Below are 14,763 nucleotides of genomic sequence, written 5' to 3'. Positions count from 1 at the left end.
TGTATGCATCAGAATGAACTTCTCAGTGTAATTAATGACAGGTTACATAGGCCCAGAACCTTTTATTTTATTTTTTAAAAAATATATATTTTATTGATTTTTTCACAGAGAGGAAGAGAGAGGGATAGAGAGTTAGGAACATTGATGAGAGAGAAACATCGATCAGCTGCCTCTTGCACACCCCCTACTGGGGATGATCCCGCAACCAAGGTATATGCCCTTGACCGGAATCGAACCTGGGACCTTTCAGTCCACAGGCTGATGCTCTATCCACTGAGCCACACCGGTCCCGACAGCCCACAGCCTTTGTACTCAGAGTTGTTGGGAGAATGGTAGGTAAATTCATGAAAATATTTTAAAAATGTTACACAGTAAGCATTTTGTTGAGTGGTTAGGAATTATTGAGCTGCGAGTAAGGCATGTTTTAGATGGAAAAAATTTTGGATTAATGAATCTCGGTGATCTTTTCCAGCTCTTAATATGCTCTTATTTGACAGCAAGAGAAAAATCTCAGGTCCTGCTGAGGAGTACCTTTAAATTAAATATATTTGCTTGTATATGTGGGTCTATAAAACCCATGCTCAACAGCAAAGAGGCATTCAAAATGCCAACTTCCCTGACTCCCTTAAAGCAGCCCACAACAGCCTGGGCAGAGGAAGGCTCCGGTATGTCTTCATTTTTCACTGATGAAGAACCGTCTGAAAAATGGTGTTTACAAAAACATTCCTTTGCTGATTGTCTGCATCCCTGCAGAGTTCAAGTGAGGGGTCTGAGAATCTGGGGAGGGCAAAGGCAGTGATGGGTGAATGAGTCCTTTCTCGCCATTCTCGAGGTCATCATCTCCAATAAGGCCACTCTTATGTGGGCGGTGGAAAGGAATCTGATGGTGCCTGTTTGTTTTGGCAGCCGGGGCCCTGAAGATGTGCACATCCAGAGGGTGACAGAGACTCATTTATCCTGGCCAATCCTAGCTTGTGTTTCCATAACACTGTGGGAAGCTGCAAATGTAAGCCACACAGGCCTGTCCCCAATATGTGAACAAGCAGCCCTCTGCTTTCTGAGATACCTTCCCAAAGTCACCTTTCAGCATCAAAGATTCATTTTAAAAACTAAGGAAAGAAAATACTAGAAAAGATCTGTTTTTATCCAAGTGAACAAGGTTATTAAGGAGGTAAAGACTTTCTTCATCATTATTATCACCACCATCCATAAAAGTAGAGGCAACAGATAGCAACTGAACATCCAGAAAATGTGTGTCTCTTTATTAGACTCTTTATTGCTGTCCTTGACTTTTATGCACTTATTGTTTTGAAAACTTGATCCAAATGGCTCACCAACTTAGTTTTCTACTCAGCAACGAGTATAATAGTGTTTTGTTGACATAAATCATTTGTTCAAAGCATGAAGTGTATGTGAAACAGTGCCTGGCACATAGTAAGCCCTCAATAAGTGTTAGAGATTAGCTGATACCTACTTATACACATCTAATTTTATGGGTATAAGCGTGTATATGAGTGTGTTGTGTAATTCATAAACTCAATAAATAAATTACTGCAATGATCTTTAAAAAAAATTCTTTACAAACCACCTGTTCAAGTCCCCAAAGTCTCAGAATACAAAGTATCACAATGGGAAGGACATGAAACAAAGGCATTAAGGACTCAACATTAAAGTGTTTAAGTCTTTCATACAGAATGTACAGCTGCCGGCAAATCCAAAGCACTGCGGCTCATAAAACAACCATTGTGGAATAAGGTGTTAACAATCCTGTATTAATTGATTTCCCATGTGCTCTATTTCTTTTCTCCTAGCATACTCTGATTTTTCTAACACTGTTACTACCTGATTTTGAATGCACATTACATACATATTCACTGTTTCATATTGTTTACATTGCTGAACAGTTCTGGCACTTTGTTAACAAATATCTCTTCCAAACTCTGCTCACACTTCTAATAGTTTCAAATTACTAAATGGGTATGTGTCTTTGAACAGGACTTCATTCATTAATAGAGAGGTAAAGTCATCACATGCTTTTTCCCTGAGTAGGGTATACATATAAAAATCACAATAGCTAGGCTTTTAGCAGCATGCTGACTTTCATGTCAAACACTATAACATTTGATGGGTATTAACTCATTTCAACTCCATTGCAAATCTATGAAATGGGCACAAGAGTTATTCTTTAAGTAAGAGATAAAGGTTAGCTGAAACCGGTTTGGCTCAGTGGATAGAGTGTCAGCCTGTGGACTGAAAGGTCCCAGGTTCAATTCCGGTCAAGGGCATGTACCTTGGTTGCAGGCATGTCCCCAGTGGGGGTGTGCAAGAGGCAGCTGATTGATGTTTCTCTCTCATAGATGTTTCTGACTCTCTATCCCTCTCTCTTCCTCTCTGTGAAAAATCAAATATATATATATATATATATATATATATATATATATATATGAGAGAGAGAGAGAGAGAGAGAGAGAGAGAGAGAAAGGTTAAATAACTTGCCCTGCCACGAAGAGAATACATGTTATGGATAAGCTACATTTCCCTATAAGCATAGAGAGAACAGAGAATCTAATTATATGTTTTTGTGATGCCACACCTAATGTTTTTCTTTTAAAAGAACCTATGAAACACAATATTGATTATAACAGTATCATAGACCAGATTTTTCTGACCAACTTCCTCATAGAAACAACGAAAATGCACCAGTTACTGGCAATAAAGGAAAAGAAAATTAGAGGGCAATACTAGTTGAAAAATAAACCAGAGGGAAACCTGAATTATGCTTTTATCCTTAGGGTATTCAGTAAAACCTGGTAAATTTGAGTTAATGAAATGAAAAGCTATATAAGTTACTGAAACCAAGGCTAATTATATGTGTATATATATTTATATCTCAAATATATATATATATATATATATATACATATATATATATCCATTTTTAATATATACACATGTATACAAACATATATAATAGCATATAAATCTATTTTTAGTGTATACACACATACTTTTTCCTGAAATGTAGGTATTTACTTAAACAAATGAAAGACCTTTTTGTTTTGGAATTCCCCATTAATGCAAGTATGTTTTCATAAGTGAATGATGGTTTCAAGATTCAGAAGAATCATTACTTTATCGTGTGAGGTAGTTGAACAGGATCTAAAAGTTTGTGTGCATCTATTAGGATCTATATGACCTAGAAGCCAAGCCTATGTAAAATATGCAGATGTAGATCAACTGGGAGAAACATGAGAAACTGTTTTCTAGGCTTTCAAAAGGGTCTTTCATGATAATTATCTATGTGGTTAGTATAAAAAGACCTGCTTTTATTATGCTAGAGATCTGCTTTACAACTTCATTTGCAGCTCAATGCCATATAGATTTTGCATCTCTGAGAAGGTGTAAGGTGTTGTTTTCCTGAGTAGGTCAAAATATTCCATCTCCACAGGATTTTATAGACTTGTTTCTACTTGATCAGTGACTGCAGTAATTAAAAAACTTGTGTCTGAGACCAGCGTTGTTACTGAGGTCCAATTTAGGAAAAATATCTCTCATAGATGAGCAGTTTTCCTTCAGGGAATGGTTTAGTCACCTGGCTCTTATACCTCATATTTATTCACCGTTAACTGTTTTTAAAATGATTTACAATCACTGAAAGAATTATTGTCCAGTAATAATTTTTGCCTTCTACTCAACACATACAAATTTATCACAAGATGTTTTCTCAAAGAAACGGACTCCTGATTTCTAAAGCTGAAGAAATTTGCAGCATCTTTGTCTATAGGATTTGGTGATCTAAACTTCTTTAAATGTTTGAAAGACTGTTATGCAGTCTTTATTCAGCTCATATTGTAAACAGTAACTAAGTTCTTATTAGGCAAACAAAGAAACAAATAAATATTACCTTAAGAGGATTATTTTTTAATCTATGTTTTAAAGAAATATTTGACTTGTAAAATATTTTCAATAATTTAAAGTTTTTTACTTTATAAATGGTAACCATTTAGAATATAAGTAGATAAAGAATACTCCTAGGAAATTGAGTAGTTGGAATGCAGCAATGAAAAAAAGACAGATAAAAGTTGGGCCTGCATGGAGTTTCCATTCTAAGAGGGGAAGGTAAGAGTATATAGTGTGAGTGGGCATTTTTATATCTCAAAATGTTTCCAGATCTAGGAGATGACCCAAGACTCAGCTTTCTGTCTAGGTGTTAATTACATGGCTAAGAGCATGGGTAGTCCTAGGTTTACATCAAAGTTGTGCCACTAACTAGTTGTGTAACCTTTTGGCAAGATTTGCCTTTCTTTTCCTTTATTTATAGATGTTTATATGATAGAGATTTATAGGATAGTAAATAGAAGAAGTACTTAGCTTAGTATTCAATAAATTTGGCTATAACTAGTTGTTTTAGGTGCAATTTCATTCACCTTCAGAGTGAAAGTTATCTGAAGGTGATGTATTTAAAATTAGTATTCATGATACATAGATGGGTAGTAAAAACAAACTTAAAATCCACGTTAAAATCGAGTAGAACAGAACATATTGAAGAAAGCATCATAATAAAATTAGCCTCATAATAAAATTAGTATACTTTTCAAAATGGCACTTACAGTTAACAATACTGTATTGTATTCTTAAAATGTGTTTAAAGGGTAGATCTTATGTTAAATATTTTTACTACAATAAAAAGAGAGAAAAAATAAAAGTATAAATTTTGTTCCCAGGGAAAAAATAAGCATGAGTATTCTTTATTAAAAATATGTTTCAGCCATAGTCAGTTTGACCCAGAGGAGGATAGCACATCAGCCTACAGACTGAAGGGTCCCAGGTTTGATTCCGGTTAAGGGCACATACCTCAGTTGCAGGCCGTAGCTGGGGTTTGTGTAGGAAGCAACCAATCGATGTGTCTCTCTCACATAGATGTTTCTCTCTGTCTCTCCCCCTCCCTTCCACTCTTTCTTAAAGTCAATGGAAACATATCCTCAGGTGAGGATTAACAACAACAAAATTGCTTCAGATAATATATGATGTAAGATGTATTTCTTAATGTGAATCACACTCCAAAAAGCTAGAAAAACACTAACCTAGAGTCCACTCTGTTAAATTGTTTAGTGTGATAGAAATAAGCCTCTGTTCTTGGTAGAAAGGGCAAAGTCCACCATGTAAAATACCAAATGTCCAGCAATTCTCATTTTGATATTAGGGAATTAAATTTGCCAGCAGTATAGTGATTAAAAAAATAGAAGAGGTTGTATACAAAAGTTACATTATGTGATTTAGCTTTATATGAGCCAATGGTTTCACAACATTGGCTCAGGATCTGTAAGTTCATTGTGTAAAATTAGATATTTCATGCCAAATGCACCCCTTCCAAGAAGAAAGCATTAAGACATACCCCATTATATTTGTCAACTGACAGTTATTGGCACCAATTCAAACCAACAGGAATCCCCAATTTGGGATTCAGTGAAGAAGGAAACTTTAGTCAGTACAAAACAGCTCAATTTTGTGATACAGCATGACTGTTAAATAGCACCGTTGTGAGATGGCCCTAGAGTAGGGGTGTCGAACTCAACCAGAGAAGGGGCCAAAATCTAAAATCCAGCCTAAATCGCGGGCCGAATGGTTTACTGAACAGTCATAAACTGTCATTGTGATGGAAACGCAATGGAGTGCAGTGATGACAGCGTGGTGCGGGCCACATTGCAAGGCCTGGCGGGACGGATTTGGCCCGCGGGCCTTGTGTTTGACACATGTGCCCTAGAGGCAGGCCCCTCTCTGCAGGACAGCTTTTCCCTGATCTGCTACATGCTGGCCTGCTCTTTTCTGGTGAGACATCTTTGGTGTCTCATCTCTAGCCAGGGATTGGGAAAGTCTTCACTGAAATGGGAAAACGAGAGCCATGGGGTAACTGATTTATATAGACAGGAGTCCCCACCCTTCACCCCTGATTGGTCCATCCTCATGCAAGTGAGGACTCGAAATCCCTGCAGTTTGATTGGTCCAAAAAGCACTGTCCTGATTGGTCAGCAAAGAAACTGATGGGGAATATAGCTGCACAGCTAGGCTTGGATGGGAAAGGCCTCAGTCCTGCTGATTGAATTAGGATTCAGGAACTTATTTAGGAGGGCTGGCTCAGATGGCAGAAACAGTGCAGGTAAGCAATTCAGTGCAGGCTTCTCCCTGAAGTGCAGTTTGTGTGAGATGCTCCTGTGTAGAAATGGCTGCTATGCTCTGTTTTTTTTGTTTTTGTTTGTTTGTTTGTTGGGTTTTTTTTTGTTTGTTTGTTTTTTTCAAAGTTGAGACCAATTAGCCACCAGGAGCCTTTCACAGTAGATATCTTCTTTCTCATGGTCCAGATGTTGCTGATTCAGTGAAATTGTAGCAAGGTTGCATTGTTGAAATAACAGGGCAGATAGGTAGATAGTTGATGACTAAAGAACATTTTAAAAAATGAACATCCAATCAATTCTTCTTCCCCTTCTGCATTTTTGTCTTTCCTCACAAATATGTTATGTAGTAGCTTTTTAAAATTAGCTTCAGCTGATTTGTGTCCACTCTATCAAGCAGATGAAGGGGACTCCTAATGAAGTGGCTAAAACTAATTGCACAAACATTCCTGGTAGCTAATGAAAACAGTCCAAGGGTATAGGGACCTGATTCTTTCACCTTTCCCAGTTCCAGGGAGTTGAAGTCTCACATAACATGGGTTTCGTTTAGTGTTTTCCACTCCAACAGAAGTTTTCTTTGTAAGACTCCTGCAAGTAGCATACCGATGAGGCTAAAGGAATGACTTCTAAAAAATTTGTTCTGTTTTTTTCTCTCAGATTTTTCAAATATATTAACTTTGGTTTCAGCTCATCTTTCCCACAGAAAAGGGGGGTTGGGGAGGGCTTGTTTTTATCTGGCCTGGGCTGTGATGTTTTCCTTCAGCACAGGGAGAAGTTGAGAGGGCATGTGTCTGGGTCACAAAACAGATCTCAGCTGTGTTTTTCAATGTTCGAGTAGGTGGTCCCAGTTTTCCTGGCAAAAAACAGCAGTAATATCATGAAGTGACTCCAGGAACAGAGTACCTTTGTCAACATGCCATCAAAGACAGTAGTTCCCCTTTTGCTAATATGACAATGTTGTTCTAGTCAATGTTTCAAACCTTCAGAAAACTCCAAACCCTGTAAAGTAAGGAATTCCAAATGAGTCCCTCCATGAAAACAAATTTAAAAAAATTATTTGACATGTGCAGACCACGACACTGATACATAAACTATATCTTAGCTGCAGAAATTTCCTGTGAACAACGGAAGAACATCACTGGCCCATAGCTATGGTATACATACTGTTGAAAAATATATATAAAACACTAGAATCACACAAGCTATGCTGTATTATGCAACTGGTAAGGAGTGAAAATTCTGCCAGTCATCCCATTCAGAGAAATTTATGCATAACAACCTTGTTATCAATTAAATAAGATATATTACTCTCTTTTACAGATATTGTTTCTAATGGTTCTCTTATTGGTGGGAAATACATTGCAAGACCCTCAGTGGATGCCTGAAATTGGATAGTAGCAAACCCTAAAAAACATGCTTTTTTTCCTACACATGCATACCTATGATAAAGTTTAATCTATAAATAAGGCACAATAAGAGATTAATAATAACTAATAAAAATAGAACAATTATAGCAATACACTCTAATAAAAGTTTTATGAATGTGGTCTCTACCTCTCTCAAAATACTTTGTTCTGTGCTCACCCTTCTTCTTACAATGATTTGAGATGATACAATGCCCATGTGATGAGATGAAGTGAGGTACTCAGAAAGGCATGCAATTTAAAACTTACGAATTGTTTATACTTCTGGAATTTTCCATTCAATATTTTCAAACTGTGGTTGACCCTGGGTAACTAAAGCCATGAAGAGCCAAACCACAGATAAGAGGAGACTGTTCTATATGATTCTTGTATCTGCAGATCTCTGAATATGCAAATTGAGATATATAAATAGTTAGTGGTTTGATGAGGATACCTAAAAGCCTTAAGCAGTTCCACATGAAATAATTTATTAATTAGCACATTTCTATGGCAATGTTTCTTTAATCTTGTTTGCTTCAGGTCCACTTCCATGCTTTATTTTCATATATGACAGAAAGAGGCAAATAAGATACTGAATTGTCAGTTGCTTAGGCATTGTATGTGTACATGCCAGTTAAAGGATACAATGGAACTGAATTAGAATCTGGGATGCAAATGTAAAAATAAATGGTCCCTCTCCAAAGGCTAGGGGGGATATTGATTGAAAGAATATACAAATAACATTTTAAAGTGTTTACATAAGGAGTATGCCTAATTCAAATATTTCTTATGAATATATTTATAGTCTAATTAAAGAACACATACAAGCAGAGTCAATGTTTCTGGGTTAAATAATTTCAAGAGCATAAAACATTATCTGATATTTTTAAGGGTCACTATTTGAACATAGTATCTTTATTAGACATTATTACTATTATCTGGATCTTCACAGTCATATTTTTACTTCCACAATATATTGTGATTTTAATCATTTTTTACTAAACTTTGTCATAACAACTATTCAATTTAAATTTCCACCTAGATTCCTTAAATACTACTAAGTGTACTTGTACTGCTTTCTTTCTTTAAAAAAAAAAAAAAAAAAAAAAAAAAAAAATATATATATATATATATATATATATATATATATATATATATATATATATATCTTTATTAATTTCCAAGAGGAAAGAAGAGGGAGTGAGAGATAGAAACATGAATAATGGGAGAGAATCATTAGCCAGCTGTCTCCTGCATGCCTTATACTGGGGATCAAGCCCGAAATCTGGGCATGTGCCCCAACCAGGAATCAAACCATGACCTTCTGGTTCATAGGTCAATGCTCAACCACTAAGCCACACGGGTTGGGCTGCACTAATTTCTTAAATAGCAATTTAGTTCCACATTGCATGGCAGGCATAGAATGAAGTTAATGAAGAACAGGTTATTAATTGAATCCCTGGCAACCTAATTAACTTTCTTTTCTTCACAGACAGCAGCCTTGTCCCAAACATATCCCTCATAAATGTAGGTCCTTCATCCCACAAAAGATTGCATAGGAAATCAAAATAGAGCTCCACCAGCAATGCTGAGCACACCACTGGGATCCTAGGACTTAGAGAGAGTGGGTTCTAAATAAGAATGTTTTCATTTTGTTTTATTGTTCATCAACAATCTCGTGAGTCAGAGATGCTGAACCAAAAACAGAAACAAGATAACCCTATGTAATTTATAATGGAAGAAATAGCTTTGGACAGCAGGCAAAATGCAAATAATACACAAATCTCAGAGAATTTTAGTATTTGGAGATAAGGAATGTGCTTTTCAAAAGTTTCAATGATAAACTTCTCTTAATGGGGCTCCCATAATCTGAGAGACCTCGTCAATAGGAAGTTTATCCTACTGTGGTTCTTATGTTTTCAACCAGACATTTTTGAGGTCTTCATGTAGTCCAACTATTTCCGTGTGGACCACATGAATTTTATGGGAGTCATTTCATTTATTTTTATTTAGGGAGGAACCTGTCAGGAATTTCTTTTACCACAGAGTAGACACATTTTGTGATTATTATTTGTTCTTTGTAGAATACTGATGAAGTTTTTGATGTGTTGGAAGTCCAGCAGAGCTGAGAATTTAAAGGTCATGGAAGAGAATTTGAAGAGAATTTAAAAGTTTATGGAAGAGAAAACAGTTTCTAGCTTGGCAATTGACAAAATAAAAACTGATAATTATGAGTTTGGGTCTCATGATTCATCTCTATTTATACAGATACTTCAATTATTTGAACTCTATTGATAGATAAGTTTGGTAAAAAAAAAAAAAAGATTCTTTGAAAAATTATTCACACTGGTAGTTTAATCCCTCAAAGATGAAACAGTGAGTTAATTGACAATTCATTTTTCACTTTTCTATATTTTTTTGGGGGTAAGAGCATTTTGGAGATAAGAATTAATCTAGATTGGTGAGGAAAAGTCAAGTCTAAGTGGAAAACACCAAATTGTGTTTTAATTAGGTTTTTGAACATGGAGGTAAACTATAAAGATACTAAGGTAAAAATTACCATTGCTAGGTTTCTGTACAGAGTACTAGAATAATATACAGAGTATTATATTACTCATACCATTTCAACATAATGGAAACATTTACAAGGAAGAAGAGGAACATTTTAAAATTTTTTCTTTCATCATGATTTTTCTCTAACCTCATGTAATCTCTGCTGTCATCATATTCATGTCCTCACAGACCTGCAAATGTCATATTTATTTTTCTTTATCCCTTGTGTTTTTCTTCTCTCTGTCAAAAAATGTTTCCCTTTTCCTTTCTGTTAGTCAATATCTAACCCACTTTTCAATCCTCGTGCTTCATAAAACCTTCCCTGGCTACTCTTATTAACCCTGATCTTGACCTTTACCGCTATGAACCAGAATTTTCCAAAACAGAAGAACTAAAGCATTTATGCTTTAAAACTTGAATAGATTGCAAGTGTTTTGTGAACCAAGGCCTTGGTTATCTTTTAATAAACTAGCTCACTTCTTCCAACAGACATTAAAAAAAATATTAATGTGATAAAAATGCAAGGGGCAATATGTTAACATAAGAAAAGACAAAGAGCATAAAGGTGCTTTCAGTGATTAAAGGAACGAAGTCTGTGGATCAAGTGAGAGTATATTTTAAAAGAGACACTAATACAGCATGTCAGCAAACAAAAAAATTACGGAACATAGAAGGAAACCTGTAAATTTAATGCAAGATCAAAAGAAGAATGAGTTTATAAAAAATATATCATAGACGTTGGACAAGGCCTTTAAAAATAACTATGACAAATATGTTAAATAGCCTTGTGGGAAAAGTAAATGACTTTTCCATCAGAAAAATGGAAACTATAAGAATGGAATGTCAGACATACATTTTTCACAGTATAAGAAAACTGACAAAAATATCAAAACGAAGAGAATTCATTTTCAGCAAGTTTGTACTACAGGAAGTTCTTGGAGAACTTCTTTAGGTAGAAGAAAAGTAATAGCATTTGGAAACTTCAGTTGCTGGGAAGAAATAAAGGGCATTAGAAAGTAAAAAGAATAATAAAGAGAAGTCAATCTCTATCTGTAATGTAGCTTTCAGACATCTTAAAACTTCAAGATGCAGAGGAAGAAAGGGCAACCAAAAATAGTGAAGGTCAAACGGGGGTGAGGGAAGATGCAAGGGAAAGAATGACCATAGCATTCATTCAAAGCTGTGGAGCACACTTTTCTATTACAAGCAGCACATAAAATGGTTTTCAAATAAAAATGACAAAATGAAAAATGATAAAGTAATCAGAGTTAACTCCTATTACCACCATGGGAATGGTTGCACGGACTGCCAGAAGGAGTTTCTACCGATCCTATAAAAAGACAAAGTCTTAATGATAACCCGAAGGGTGAGCAGAGGTGCTTTCCCAAGAGTCGTGTCTCACGATGCTGAAGAATGAGTTCTGTGGACCAGAAGATTAAAGCGAAAGTGTGGCAAATTCATTACAAGCAGATTCAAACTCCCTGCAAGGGGAGGGGGACCCAATAGTGGGCTTCCCATTAAAGCCTTGTAATCCAGGATATATATTTGCTACCAGCCTGCTCGATGTCTACCTGATTGATTCCCTCAATTGTTCTTGCCCAGCAATGAACCTGAACTTTCTCTGTTTCTATGCTTTCATACACCTTGCTGAAGGCCTCCCTAGTTTCACATGCCTCTGCTTTGAGTCCAGAAACATTTTATTATTTCTGCTTGGTTGGTTTCTGTGATTAGGCTGGCTCAAACTGCCATGCCTGCTCCTGCCTATGTTTCACCTGTCTTTGTTTTCCAGTGGACCCCTGCCCTATCTGCCTGCGTTTCAAGTTAACCCTCTTATTAAGAGCTGGGAAGGTTGAAATAACGGGGAAACACATAAACAAGACACATTAAATTACTGCCAATTGGTCTCCCATAAACTAATCTCAGCCAAGCAGGCATAATCATTCTTTAGAGAGACTGTCACCTTACGTTCCTACATAAGCTAATCTCATTATAGCACCCAAAGGGATTCTTTGAAAAGTTAAATCAGAGAGTGGTAATTCCATTCAAAACCTGCCAGTGATTCTCATCTCACTCAAACTCAAGGCTAAAGTTTTACCAAAGCTCACAAGGTCCCCTCTGACTGAGTGACCCTTGTAGATTCTCTGAAGCTCTCCCCACCCTTTCTATCATTCAGTCCACACTGGTATGTTTGCTGTTCCTCACACTCATCACGCATTCTCCTGCCTTAGGCCTTTATTCAAGGTTCTCTGGTTGAAATTACTGCCCTCTAAATATCAGCAATGCTGGTGACTTCTTCAGTGTCGTCTTTTCTTTAATTCACTTTATTAATGAGGTCTTTCTTGATCAAGTTATTATACTTCTTTTGCACCCTGGAAATTTATAGTCCCCTTTCCTGCTTTTTTACTTTATAGCATTTAATATCATTTGCTACAACTGTATATTTTACCTGTTTCTTTGCTTTAGGTCTCCCCTTATTAGAATTATGCTTTATGTTTATTTTATTCCCAGACCCTCAGTGCTTCAAATAGTACTTGGCACATCATAAATAATCCATAAATATTTATGGGATACATCAATAAAGTAAGAAATAATCTATGATAATCTATAATAATAAAAGCATAATATGCTAATTAAACCAGACAGCAAAAGGACCTTCCGGATGACCTTCTGGATGAAGCTGGGGCTGCAAAGGCTGAATTTCGTGCATCAGGCCTCTAATATAATATAAGTAACAAAACAATATGTTTTCACTTTATTACTTCTTTAAAGGAATCAGGTCCATAATTAATCAAGTATAGTTGTACTGAAGAAAAACTCTAGCACAATTTTACTTAGCAGATCTCCCTGCTCTTTCCTTTTCTTTATCAGTATGTTGACCCATTCAGTCAATCAGAGGAGATTCTTGGTAAGGAATATGTTGTAGGAAACGTTGAGCTCTAACTTAAATGTCAGTGAATTGAAATTTCATTTCCTAAAGATTGCTACAGAGAGAGCAGCGTATGGGGGTGGCTGTATGTGGCAGAAGCTGTATACCATCTATCCCAGAGTGCCTTCTCAGACTCAAAATGATAGAAGAGTGCTGAGGTAGGTCTTTTAAGAAATTATGAACAACTGCCAAGAGTTAAGAAGGCTGACCAAAGCCCAGGTCTGAAGTAGTCGGAGTTGAACGCTTGGGAATACCTTTGGCCTTTTTCTTGGTGATTCATCAAAGTCAGATGTTTGTGGAAAACATATTCCACTTTTCAGATGACTCTGGAAACCCACAAAGTGACATAATTGCGAGTGTCATCCTATTGTGTGTATTTGTGTACTTCACTTTCCCTGACTTTTTATTCATTTCATAAAAATTCCTGCCCATTACATCTTTTGGGTTATTTGGCTCCATTTGTTGCTTTCATGACATCTTGTAAAATTTTCCTCGTTGTATATTTTCAGTTCAAACGTGTTCATGACAGTTTTACAGTCACAAACGAACTTGTTTGCACTAACATTTTCCAATTCACAGATGCCTTATTTTTAGGCAATAAGAGGATGTTTTTCTTCAATGAGAACACACAGACCATGAACCTTCACAGTCTTACAATTCTTATCCACAAAAGCTATGAGGCGAGCCCTGGTCCAACATTCATCGAACTGTTATTGGTCAAAACTCAGAACACTGGAGTTCAGGGAATATTTAGAAGCGGTATTCTGAAGCCCCAGATCTGTTTCTTAATTCTTCGTGTATTTTAATAATTTAGCTTGCTAAGTGGTTTGGCCAATACATGCCACTCATAAATTTTGCCCAGATATATTTTGTATGACTGCCTTTATTGGAAGCTGATTATTTACAGGCAAGGGACTTATTTCCAGTGGACTAAGAAGTCAGTGTTTACTTGCATCAGAAATGCACTCGCTGATTTAATGGGCCATGTTTGTTTATTGCTCATTACCAGGATGATGTCATTCCCCAAGCACTGTTGATTCTGAAGGAACAACATTAATCCATTCAGACACGATCCTTGCTCTCACCAATCTCAGACAAGAATAAACGGACAATTATAAGACAATATGTAAACTGCGAGGATGCAGTGTTACCTAGAAGGGATGCCTAATCCAGATTCTGGGGCCAGAAAGGCTTCCCAAAAGCTGTGGAATTCATAGTGAGACTTGGAAAGTGAACACTGTAAATGGAAACCAAGTGCTCCAGCTCTCCGCTGCTGCATAAACAAGCAACCCCAAGACTTAGTGGCATAAAGTCACCATTTTCTTACATGTTATACTTTGGACAGGTCTTGATTGAGAGATTCGTGTCCTCCGTGTGATATTCATACAATGTGTTATGTATCAAACCCTGTCATCTGGAGCACTTTTTTCTCCATGGTAGCTCAAGTTTCAGAGGTTGCTCTAAGACTCTGAGATGGGATCAGTAAGACCTTCTCTGACCACAACTCATCACACGAGCATCACTTCTTCAGTGTCCTATTATTTCTGGGTCATATTAAGTCCAGGTCCAAGGGGGAAAGACAAGTTTGTGAAAAAAAGAAGGCAAGGTTCTTTGGGAGCCATCTCTGGAGACTAGTACCTTCGCCAGTGATGGGGAATAGGAGGTGTACTGAGAAATGGCTTTTTTTTTTTTTTTTTTTTTTTTTTTTTTA

This window comes from Pipistrellus kuhlii, unplaced genomic scaffold (genome assembly GCF_014108245.1).
Source record: "Pipistrellus kuhlii isolate mPipKuh1 unplaced genomic scaffold, mPipKuh1.p scaffold_m20_p_5, whole genome shotgun sequence".
NCBI classification, from domain to species: Eukaryota; Metazoa; Chordata; class Mammalia; order Chiroptera; family Vespertilionidae; genus Pipistrellus; species Pipistrellus kuhlii.
This window is presented reverse-complemented; position numbering follows the sequence as displayed.